Source organism: Triticum urartu, chromosome 1A (genome assembly GCF_056163025.1).
Source record: "Triticum urartu cultivar PI428250 chromosome 1A, HENAU_Tu73, whole genome shotgun sequence".
In the NCBI taxonomy this organism is placed as follows: domain Eukaryota; kingdom Viridiplantae; phylum Streptophyta; class Magnoliopsida; order Poales; family Poaceae; genus Triticum; species Triticum urartu.
In genome coordinates, this window is record NC_141873.1 from 423,933,625 (window position 1) to 423,946,261 (window position 12,637).

A 12,637-nucleotide genomic window follows, 5' to 3' on the forward strand; every position below is an offset into this window, starting at 1 on the left:
GCGCATCAGCGCACCCACTAGGTGTAGTCCCCGAGATTCGGGCCGACTACCGAGTAGTCGGGTCAGATCTTTTCCTGACGACATCTTTCTTTATATTTGCAGGGGCCAGTGCTAACTTGAGGAGCCAGCTGAGCGGAGCCCAGACCGCCGTTTATGCCAAGGAGGCCGAGTGCGCCACCCTAGTTCAAGAGCATGACCGCCTGGCCAAGAGGCTGGCCGACTAGGAGGAGAGCCACAAGGCGACCCTGAAGGCAGCACAGGACAGCGAGGCCGCCCTCAAAGCCAAATATGAGACCGAGGCAGCAAACTAGGCCGAGATGAGGCAGGCGCTGAGCCAAGGCTACAGCCGGGTGGAAGACTTGATTGATGGTAGGCCGCCTTCTTCTTTGCTTCCTTGCCTGCCTTCTACTATCTGATCCATTTTTTGACTTTGTGCCACTGCTTTCCTCTTTGTGCAGATTACTTTCCCGGCTACTCTGTCGCCGCCACCCAAGCCATCGAGGCCTACCGCGACGTGCGATGGCAGGCGGGGGCCAAGATCTTGCCGAATGCCAGCCGGTCACTTGAGGAGCAGCTTCTGGGGCTTCAAGCCAGCCTGTAGCCGGCCCATCGCATGCTTCGCCGTCTTCAGCGCCCGGGGCGCAAGTGCTAGCCGCCCTATGGCCTGGCGAGGTGATTCCGCGCACCCCAAGTCGGACCGCCGACTGGCTGGAGGTCGCAGTCAGCCGTTTCGAGGCTTGGAAGGCGTCAGCGACCTGGTCCGGCGCTAGGCGGGCTCTGGAGTTTGTCCGAGCTTGGTATCCTGGGCTGAACTTGGACCAGTTGAGCACGTGACGCCAGGAGGCTAACGAGGAGCTACAGGCGGTGCGGCCGGCTATCATCTAGCGCGCCTCGGCGATCACCGAGTATACCGATACCAGCTGCCTTTGCTCCTGAGGTGGATGACACCGGCATCGCTCAGCCGGAGGAGTGGTTCGGGCTGAACCCGGCCGAAGGTGAGGACTCGGCGGAGGAGATTGCCTCCGGTGATGAGGGCGAAGGGGAAGAGGGATAGGATGACGAAGACGCTGCGCCGGATGGTGATGCGACCAGCCCGCCTCAGCCCGATCGTGCCTCTAGCAACGATGCCGAGACTCGCCAGCCGGTCACTCCTCTAGCCGGCACCGCCGACTCCGCCAACCTGCCCAACTCGCCTGTTGTTCCCCTGGCTTGATTCGCCGTCCTAGCTTTCCTGCTTGTTACTTCTTTGAACAATCTTTAAATTTGCGCAGTTCCACCCACTGGGGGGTGTATTCAGACTATGTTGAATGCTGGCCTTTCGAAGGTCTTTTGTGCAAATATTATGCATGTGTTTGTCTTCCGTTTATGTTTGCTTTTTATCCTTTGGCTTTTTCCTTTGCCGCCTTCCCTTGGCCGCCGCCTTCCCGACCGGGCAGCTGCTCTGCAGTCTGTGGCCGGAGAAGGACTTGGTCGTTGTAGGAGGGCAAGTACTCGAGCTTTCTCAGATTGTAGCAAGGTGAATGGGAAGCCGGCCAGCCGGCTGCTCTGGTAGCCGGCTAGCGGGTGGGAGGCCGGCTCGCGTTATATAAGTTCGTTGGTCCTAAGCCGTCTTTCGTGTGGGCATCCTTTCCTGCCCTTGGCTCTTGCTAGTCGGACAGTCTGTTCTTCGAGCTATGACTTTTTGGCAAGAGGGGGCTTGGGTGCCGGCACATTACTTGTCTGACTGCAGGTGGAACTTTAGATATAACTTGAGGCGGCGAGTCCCCGGGCCGACTGGTCGAACCCGGTGCCGGACGAAGAAAGCAAGTGTAGTAACATAATCGTATGTGTGATACTCGTCTTTCATAGATAAAAGACGGTAGTCCCCGAGCGCTCCTTGGGGCAACCCTTGTCTCGTACTTAGTACAAAAGCTAGCATGCTACATACTGTTTTTTAACTGTAAAATCTTCGAAGGAGATTGGCGTTCCACGGTTGTTCTGACTCCTTGCCGGAATCATCTCTCTTGCGTGCCTTCGGCTCCTGCGCGTCAATTAGGTAGTAGGAGTCGTTGCCTAAAGCTCTGCTGATGATGAAGGGGCCCTCCCAAGGGGCTGAGAGCTTGTGCTGGCCGGCTGTTCGCTGGATCAGCCAGAGCACCAGGTCACCCTCTTGGAAAGATCTTGGCTTGACCTTCCGGCTATGGTAGCGGCGCAGACCCTGCTGATAGATGGCGGACCGACTAAGAGCTAACAGCCGGCCTTCTTCCAGCAGGTCAACATCATCTTCTCGCGCTTCCTTGGCTTCCGCCTCCGTGTACATGGTGACCCGAGGCGAGTCGAACTCGATGTCAGTTCGGATGACAGCCTCGGCACCATATATAAGGAAGAAAGGGGTGAAGCCGGCCGACTTGTTTGGCGTAGTGCGCAAACTCGATAGGACAGCCGGTAGCTCATCAAGCCAACAGCCGACCGAACGCTCCAGTGGCATGACCGGTCGGGGGTTGATGCCGGAGAGGATGAGGCCGTTTGCTTGCTCGACCTGGTCGTTTGACTGCGGGTGGGCAACGGACGCTAGGTCCAGCCAGATGTCGCGTGTTGCGCAGAAACGTGCCCGTGCTCCCTTTGCAAAATTTGAGCCGTTGTCGGTGATGATGCTATGCGGTACGCCATACCGGGTTGTAATATCTGCGATGAAGGTGACAGCAGTAGGCCCATTCAGCTTCTTGATCGGCTTTGCCTCAATCCACTTGGTAAATTTGTCCACAGCGACGAGCAGATGCGTGATGCCATCGCGTGGCGTCTTGAATGGGCCCACCATGTCCAGCCCCCAGACGGCAAAGGGCTAGGTGAGGGGGATGGTCTTGAGTGCAGAAGCCGGCAGGTGTTGCTTGGAGCTGAAAACTTGGCACCCTTTGCAGTGTTTGACTAGTTCCTTGGCGTCTTTCAAAGCAGTCGGCCAGAAAAATCCAAGGCGAAAAGCCTTGGCGACGAGTGATCTTGAGGCTGCATGGTGGCCGCATTCACCTTGGTGAATGTCCCTGAGGATTGTTATGCCCTTCTCTGGTTCAACGCAGCGCTGGAAGACTCCAGTGACGCTGCGCCTAACAAGCTCTCGGCTGACGAATGTGTAGGCTCCGGCTCGGCGTTGAACTTGTCTTGCCGAGATCTCGTCGGTTGGCATCTCTCTATTTACTAAGAAGTTGAGGATGGGCTGGCCCATGATGGAGCTGTGACTTCTTCTATTGTCAGGACTGCCACTGTGATAGGGGCGGGTGGGCTGGGTGGTGAAGAGTTGGAGTCGGAGTCGGCCATCGCCCGTTGTGTTGATGTAGTCCCCAGGCCAGCTGCAGTAGCCCCCGGGCCGAGTTCCGAATTCCCTGGGCCGGGTGAGAATATGATAGTCCCCGGGCCGCCAGTTGGAGTCCCCCCGCCACCTGCTTGGTTTCCCAAGTTGGATCTGACTGCGTTGGGGTCAGGCGGCACGAAGATGGAATCAGATTCTGGAGATGGCTTGATAGACGGCTTGAGGAGGCGGTGGAGAGAAATGCCGGCTGCTATGGCTTGCCGGGTGGATCCTACTCGTTCCAGGGCATCTGCTTGCATGTTGTCGGCACGTGGTACATGAAGGAACTCACATCCTTCAAAATATCCACTGATTTTCTAGACGAGGAAACAATAGCTAGCCATGTTTGCGTCTTTGGCGTCCCAGTCACCGGATGACTGTTGGACCACCAAATCCAAGTCGCCATAGCAGAAGATCCGGCGGATGCCGAGCTCTTTGGATAGCCGGAGCCCGTGTATGAGCGCCTCGTACTCGGCCACATTGTTGGATGCGGCCAAATGAATTTGCAATGTATACTTGAACTTGTCGCCCTTGGGAGAGGTGAGGACGATGCCGGCTCCCAAGCCGGTTTGCATCTTGGACCCATCGAAGTGCATCCGCCAGTGAGTGGAGTCGGGAGCCGGTGGCAGGTATTGGGTTTCAACCCAATTGACGAGGAAGTCGGCCAGCGCCTGGGACTTAATAGCGGTGCGGGGCTGGTAGAAGATTGTGTAGGGGGCCAGCTCAATGGCCCATTTGGCCACTCGGCCGGATGCGTCCCGGCTGCCTATGATCTCGGCGAACGGGGCAGTACATACGACCGTGATGGCGTGCTCTTGAAAATAGGGCTTGAGCTTCTTGGTAGCGAAGTACACACCGTGGCACATCTTCTGGTAGTGTGGGTAGTTCTGCTTCGACGTGGATAAGACTTCATTTAAATGATACAACGGCCTCTGAACCAGCTGAGCCCGGCCTTCTTCTGGGTGCTGGACTACGATGAGAGTGCTGACCACCCGGCTAGTAGCGGCAGTGTAAAGGAGCATGGGTTCCTTTTCAGCCGGTGCCGCCAAGACAGGCGGCATGGTCAGCATCTTCTTTAGCTCGTGGAAGGCTTGGTCCGCCTGGTCATTCCACTCAAAATGAGTGGACTTCTTCATGAGTCGGTAGAGGGGGAGGGCTTTATCTCCGAGCCGGCTGATGAAGTAGTTCAGGGAAGCCAAGCATCGGGTGAACTTCTGGACTTCCCGCAGCTTGGTGGGAATCTCCATTCTCTCTATGGCCTTGATCTTCATTGGGTTGCACACGATGCCGCGTTCGGAGACTAGGAAGCCTAGGAGCTGGCCGGCTGGTACTCCGAACACGCATTTCTCGGGGTTGAGCTTGATTTGGAATCGGCGCAAATTTTCAAATGTTTCTCTGAGGTCTTCCAGCAAGGTGCCGTGCTTCTCCGTCTTCACTACAATATCGTCTACATAGACGTGGGTATTTCTGCCGAGCTGCTTGAGGAGGCATTTCTGCATGCAACACTATAAAGTGGCACCGGCATTTCTCAAGCCAAATGTCATAGTTAGGTAGCAGAAGGCTCCGAATGGTGTGATTAAGGCGGTTTTCAGGCGGTCAGCTGGATCCAACTTTATCTGGTGGTAGCCTGAGTAAGCATCCAAGAAGCTCAACAACTCGCATTCGGCTGTGGAGTCTATTACGTGGTCAATCCTTGGCAGGGCGAAAGTATCTTTGGGGCAGGCCTTGTTGAGGTTAGTGTAGTCTATACACATGCTCCACTTGTTATTTTCCTTCAGCACGAGGACCGGGTTGGCGAGCCACTCTGGGAAGAAAATTCCATAATGAAGCCGGCTGCTAGAAGCCGGGCTATCTCTTCTCCTACAATCCTTATCTTCTCCTCCGATAGTCGGCGGAGAGGCTGTTTGACTGGTTTCGCACCTTCTCGGACAAGTATCTTGTGCTCGGCCAATTCCTTCGGCACACCCGGCATGTCCTTGGGGGACCATGCGAAAATGTCCCGATTCTCACGGAGGAAATCGGCGAGCTCGCCTTCCTATTTCCTGTCCAGGTTTGCCCCGATGGTGGCAAACCTTTCTGGGTGATCTGGGTCCAGAGGTACCCTCTTGGTTTCTTTGGCCAGCTGAAAAGAACCTTGGGCACCACATTCCTTGGGGTCGGGGGACAGGGCCGGCTGCTTGGCGGTCATGGCCATGACTCGGTCCAGTATCTTCTTCTCTTCAGCAATTACAAGGGACTCGGCCAGCCAGCTGCTGGCGGCCGCACACTCGAAGGATTTCTTGTAGTCTCCGGCTATGGTGATGATGCCCTTGGAACTTGGTATCTTGAGGTAGGCATAATGGGGTACAGCCATGAACTTGGCCAGGGCAGGTCGGCCAAGCAACGCGTGGTAAGGGCTCTCTAGATCCACCACTTGAAACCACACTGCCTCTCGGCGGAAATGATCCTTGTCCCCGAAGAGGACATCTATCTTGATCTTGCCGATTGGGGAGCAGGACAAGCTGGGTACGATGCCATGGAACACAGTCCGACTGGGCATGAGCTGCTTTGTCTTGATGCTCAGCTTCTCCATGGTGTCACGGTATAGGATATTGATGCTGCTCCCACCATCTATCAGCACATGGAGGAAAACGGCATCATGTCGGTGAACAAAAAGAGGGGTACACTTTTTGTACCCCTATAACTGTGCACGGGCAGTCTGAGCCACGGGCACCCCCACACTGAGCAAGGGAAGCGATGTGAGCCAAGGTAAGGTCGAAGCTCAGGAGAAGCAGAGCGACGCCAAGACCAAGACCACAAAGAGCAAAGGGGATGAAGCGGACCCCCCGACAAGATCCTTGTCGGGAGGCGGTTTTAGCAAACCCGGCAAGACCCTTGCCATGGCAGCTCGCCCCACACCTACGGAGTGAGTCACCCTTGAGTCCATTGCCCCCATGGGGCAAGGATTCGGGAGACATCCCCGTGGTGGCGAGAAGATCTTTGTGAAGACATTCAAGATCAGATACACCCTTTAGAAGATGATGATCCTTGGCGGGATCCCAGCCAAGGAGGACCACAAGGCCCCCGACAAGAGCCTTGCCGGGGATGACAGCAGGCGCCACGGCAAGACCCTTGCCGGGGCCCCGGCAAGGCCCTTGCCAGGAACACCCGTAGGGGCACCATCAGGCCCACGACAGTCAAACCTCCACCGCCATTCGCATGCCGCTGCCGACCCAACCAGCTGGGCAGGCACCTGCGTGGCGGCATGCAGATCTTCGTGGAGACCCACCACTGTGCCACCTTAGCTGCCTACATGCCTACGTGGCATCGCAGGCGTCGCTGGCCAAGGCGCGTGTCAACACAAGAAGGAGCGGCGACGACGGACGAGGCAGATCTCTCCCCCGTCCCCGATAAAGCAAGGACACCTTGGCAAGACGCATTAAATGCGCCTTGTCATGTAATGCGAGGGATAACCTCGCAACACTGTACCCTTTCCACCTCCTGTGTGCCACTTTGGCAACCCCTTTCCTATCAAAGGAGGCCCGAGGCGACCTGGAGGGGGATTCGGCTTTTTGGAGCTCCTCACGGCCCATAGCTAGCTCAAGAACACAGATATACAATCCACCAAAGCAGGAGTAGGGTTTTACGCATCCTCGCGGCCCGAACCTGGGTAAACGAATCGTGTGCTATCTGTTTGATCCGCTCTTCTCACGACCCCGCGCCCCGCAACCGTAGTAGGGATTATTGTGATCCCATAGGTGTCGTTCCCACCGACATCTTTGGCGCGCCAGGTAGGGGGCACAGTTGTGAGAATCGGCTTTAGCAGTTAGTTCGACGCTTCTTCATCATCATGGCGCCCAAGAAGAAGACGACGGTGGCAGTTGCCCCGTAGGAAGCCGGACATCCCGTCCGGACGCGGGCGAGCAGCAGACCGGTCGGAGAAAGGAACCGGGGCGCCGTTCACAAAAACCAACACCATCCAAGCAGCCGGAGTTTGGGAGGTGGCGATGTTCGTGAGCCTGGTAACGGGCCGCACGCCGCCAAATCCAAAGACGGAGCCAGGCCCTCCGCGGGTGGCGCGGGGCCTTCCAAGATCACTGCAACATCGCCCGAAGGCGATGCGAGGGCCTCCAAGACTCCCACGCCGACGCCGACGGCGCGCTCCTCTCAAGCGGCGCGCGACGAACGGCGTAATCACGCCGAAGACCACGGGCATCGCCGCGGGAAGAGCCCCAAGCGCCACTCCCGGGAGGTAGAAGGCCTGCCCGCTCGCCGAGGCGCTGGTGAAGATGGCATGCGACCGCGGGGTCGTGATAGAGCTCCTTCTGACATGGTCAGAAGTCGAAGGGCGTCGCGATCTGTGCAATTTTCGGTGCCACCAACGCCAGCAGAAGCCCTGGCGCACACGCAGTTGCTCCTCGATTTTCCTCCCACTACGGGGAAACTCGACGAATGGAGAGCCACTATCCGAAGCCTTGTTGCGGTGGCCAACAAAGACGAACCGAGTCCGGTGGAGCCCCCGGGTCGACGGTCCGACGGAGTCCCACACACCAGTGGCAGGAAAGCCCGGTACCGCGGACGCCAGCCCGTCGCGATGTTACGGGCGACGAAATCTCCATAGCGTCGTCCGACCCGCGGACCCACTGTGACCAGCGCCAAGTCCTTCGGGAACGAGAACATGAAGACGCTCGAACCACTATTGAGCACCGGCGCGGAGCGCGCCACCAGTCAGACAAGCGAGCAGGGCCTGCTGTGAACCACCTGGCACCGGAGATCCCTGGAGGCCTACCTTACAAGGTAGGCTGTCCGGCTTTTACCCGTGAGCTGCAGCAGTTCCAGTGGCCCGCTCACCGCACCTTCAAACCTCACGTGGGCAAAAAGTATAGCGGCAAGACCCACCCGTCCGAGTTCCTCAGCATCTACACCATTGCGATGCAAGCTGCCGGATCCCGCGACGATAAGGTGCTTGCGAATTACTTTCCGTTGGCTCTTAAACCCAAAGCCATGTCATGGTTGGTGCACTTGCCGGTAGACTCTATTTCCTCCTGGTCGGATTTGTGCCATGAGTTCGTGGGCGCCTTTACTGGAGGCCACAAAGCCCATGGCCAAGCGAGCGACCTGCATGTCATTCCCAAGAAGGGAGGCGAGAGTCTCCGCAAGTATATACAGAGGTTCAGCCGGATATAGTACAATATCCCTGATGTTCACCCTGCCGCCATCATCAGCGCGTTCCATTAGAACGTGCGGAACCGCAAGATGCGCGAAGAGCTGGAAATGAACAAGGTGAAAGATGTAGCAGAACTCTATGTTCTTGCTGACAGATGTGCCCGGGCTGACCAGCAGGCGGAGGTGGTGCCATCCCGTCACCCTTGGAGATCCGTGTGAGCCAGTGGCATTTTATGGTCGTGTGGTTTGAAGGCTTTGCGCCGCTCTGAAACTTGCAGGGGGCATCAAGTGCTTGCTCATAGGAGAAAGTCGGCTGCCAAGCCGGCCTACCGCCCTTCTGCTTCTTGGGTGCAGGCCTCCCTTCGAGTTGTTCGTCTTCGACTGTGGCCACCTGCCGACTAGTGGAAAGCGGCAGGGGAGCCTTGCACTTGTGGTTGTTCTGGTGCGGGCATCAGCCAGACTCTCCAGCCAGCGTCTTGGGACTTGGAGCAAGCACCTTCCCGGAGGCATCTACTCGGAGCTTGGTCTTTATTGAGGAATCGACCATGGCATATTTGTCGCCTATGACCAGCAGCTCCTCAAGCGTAGTCGGCTCGTCGCAGAGGAGTCGGTGCTTGAGGAGGGTGTCTTCTCGGCACCCGGCGGTGAAGTACTCTATACCTTGAACCTCGTGCACTCTCTCATAGGAATTGCGGAGCTCGGCCCAACGCGTGAGGTAGTCGCGAGTCGATTCGTTGGGCCCTTGGACGCACAAGGAGAGCTGTCGGGGATTGGGAACCCGCTTGTAGGTGCTGGTGAAGTTGCATATGAAGGCTTCAGTGAAGTCTAGCCAGCTGTTGACACTGTAAGGCTTGAGGCTGTTAAGCCAGGTGCGTGCCGTGCCTTGGAGCATGAGGGGCACATATTTTACGGCAACACGCCTGTTGCCGTTTGCAATGCTAACCGCGGTGGAGTAGTCGATCTTCCAATCTTCCGGCTTCACGGAGCCGTTGAACATGGGCGTGTCTCTTGGGAGCGAGAACCCTTTGGGGAAGGGCTCGTCGCGGATGCGGGGCCGAAGCAAGATGGGCCGACATCATCTTCTTCTTCCAATGGCAGGCATCATTCTCGCGGACTCCTTCGCGGAGACCCAGTCGGCCGCTGAGAGTCGGATGCATGATAGGTGGCGGGGTAGGGTATCTCTCCCCACGAGGCGGAGGAGGAGCGGGGTTGCCCTGCCACTCCACGGCTCGAGGGTGGCCCTCTGCGTCTCGCTCAATGGAGATTCGAGTCCGGCTGCGGCTGGCAGCCGACTCCTTTTCTTTTCTCGCGCGGGTGTTGCCCGCGGTCGGTGTTCGGGACGTCGCGCCATGCTCTCGGCGCGGGGGAGGACTCTCCGCGCGGACGCTCGCTTCATGCCGCTCTATGGCCGCGTCGATAAGTTGCTGGATGCGTCTGGTCATGCAGGGGAGCTCATCAGGCCCCAGCCCATTCAACTCGTCTGTGGCCGCCTGGGCGGCGCGCAGGTTCTCGAGAGGCGTGGCATAGACAAGGCGGTCTGCTCCCAACATATCGGCGATAGCCGCGCCATGTTTTTTGATGATGCCGACGCAACTCGGCCTGTCGAGAGGCGGCGTGCCAAAGGCGGCACGGTCGACCTCGCGTTGGTGAGCCTCGGTGAGGCGTCTCATGGTGGCGAGCTTCTGGCCCTACGCAATGAGGGCGGGGCGGCGCACCTCCAATGTCTTGGCATTCGCATCGGCCGGGACGAGGACGGACAAGTTGTGCAGCGCCATCTGCAGAGCGTCGTGGGCGTTTTCGCCTGAGGGGGCACCGTGGCTGATGACCAGTACCTCGATGACGGCACTGCCGCTACTGTCGGCTCGAGGAAGAGGGTCGTCGATGACCACCATGTTGGTGGGGAAGGAGTCAAGGGATGCCGTGTCGGAGTCGACAAGCATCGGGTCGGTGGAGCCAACCGACTCCAGGTCCGCGGCAAGCTCGCCGGAGACGTGGAGTTGGTTGAGGAGGCTGACAAGGTGGCTCTCGGGGCAGTCTGTGCCCGCGTCGGATGCGGGCTTGTCGGAGATGCGAGCCTCGCCAAGAAGATCGGCGAGGCAGCTCTCCGCATAGGCATCGGCGACGTGTTGCAGCGCGTCGGGGCAAGCGCCATCGGGCAAGCCGGGCTGGCTACGCACATTGGGAAGGAAGAGGGTTCCCGTCCAGAACAGGTCTCCGGACGACGGTGCACCTGGCCCCATGGTGGGCGCCAAATGTCGGGTGGTTGGTGTGACATATGCCAATGGATGGATTATCATTGTGGGAGCCAATAAAACATCGCCGGTGCCTGCAAACGGGATAAGGCGAAGACATGCTCGCCAGCGAATCTTAACCAGCTAGATAACACCCCTAATGCTGCTCTGCGGGGTCTCCGCATGATCACTAGCTCGATGGGTAGCTACAGAAAACTCCTAGAGCTGTTCGGTGAAAGGATGAAGGAGGGCCAGGCCAGCCCGCTCCTCTTCTCCTTGTGGTGTCTAAAAACTATCCAAAGAGCGATCCCCCCTGCATGGGAACCCTGGGGGTTTATATAGGCCCACCCCCTAGGGGTACAATGGTAATCCGGCTGGGCGTGGGCCCTAGCCGTCTATGTCTACGCCCGCCGGCTTCTCCGCCGACTGGTGGGGCCCGCCGACTGGTGGTCCCGCCGGCTACCGACCCTTTGGTCGACAGGCCGGCCCCACCGCTCGGGGGTCCTGTCGGGGGCTGGTTACTGTTACCTTGCCCCTGGTGACGATGGCTTTGTCGTGGTAAGCATGGCTACAGTGCCATCAAGAGGCGGCTCATCACTGTAGCCTTACCTTCTCTTGTCTCCTTAATGAAGCACCTCCTTGGATGGAGAGAGCTGGCCGGCTATGGGAAGCCTGGCCGCCTTTGGGATCTCCTGACCGAGGGAGCCCGCCACCCACGGGTCGTACTGACCGCTTGCCATGGGTGACGTCACGATCATCGTGGCAACAGTGCCGCGCTGGACGGGTGATGGCCGCCCCGTACGGTGCACTGTGGCCATGCGTGCGCCAGGATTCAGGGGTGGCAGGCTGTACTGTAGCCACGCCCCGTCTTGTCGCCGTTATGTGGGTGCAGACTCTAAGGGCAAGATCTTAGCCGCCTGCTGAGGGGCCAGCTCCTGGGAGTCGGCCTTTTCATGGCCGTCTTCTAGAAGTCGGCCTTCTCGTGGTCTTGTTTCTCAAGGATTTCAGGGCTGGGCCGCCTTTGCGCAGTCGGCTTGAGAGGTAGCCGGCTGGGGGAAGGCGTCCCCATGTCTTGGACGCTTGGAGGCTTGATCGGCCTATAATTTTTCTGAAGTACTAGGGGAAGACGGCTAGGCTACCCATGGTCATTTACTCTGACAGGAGCAGAACTGACCACAGGAATTGGATGACCAAGAAAATAATGTTTCAATTTGCGACTGGCCATGAACACCCCATATACTAGCTTCTGCCAATGCAGGTATCGCTGTTTAGACTCAATTAAGACCTCACTAACATAATAAGCCGGACTTTGGACTGGATATTCCTTACCCGTCTCCTTCCTTTCCACTACAACCACCACGCTGATGGCTCTACTGTTAGCAGCCACATATAAGAGCAAAGGCTCCTTCTCAACAGGAGTTGCAAGAACCGGCGGCTCAACCAACTGCTTCTTAAGCGCTTCAAACACCTCTTTAGAAGCATCACTGCAAACAAAACGATATGTTTACTGCATCATATGGTACAAAGGAATAGCCTTCTCTCCCAGGCGGCTTATAAACCGGCTTAAAGCTGCAACACGACCTGCCAAATGCTGGACATCATTGACGCATGCCGGCTTAGCCAACGAAGTGATAGCCTTGATTTTCTCTTGGTGAGCTTAAATACCACCTTCTTGATTTGGCTGGGTTAAGCATCATTTTGTAGGCCCGGAGATTATCAAAGGTCTCTTTCAGATCATCCAACAGAATCTCCTTCTTTCGAGATTTCACAACAATATCATCTGATTATGGAAACCGTTCTGGACACAACGCGTATAAGTCGTTTGAGCACTCTTGAGCCCAAAAGGCATAGACACATAGCAGAAAGCTCCAAAAGGTGTGATGAAAGCCGTCTTCTCTTGGTCTTTAACTGCCATCTTAATTGGATGATAACCAGAATA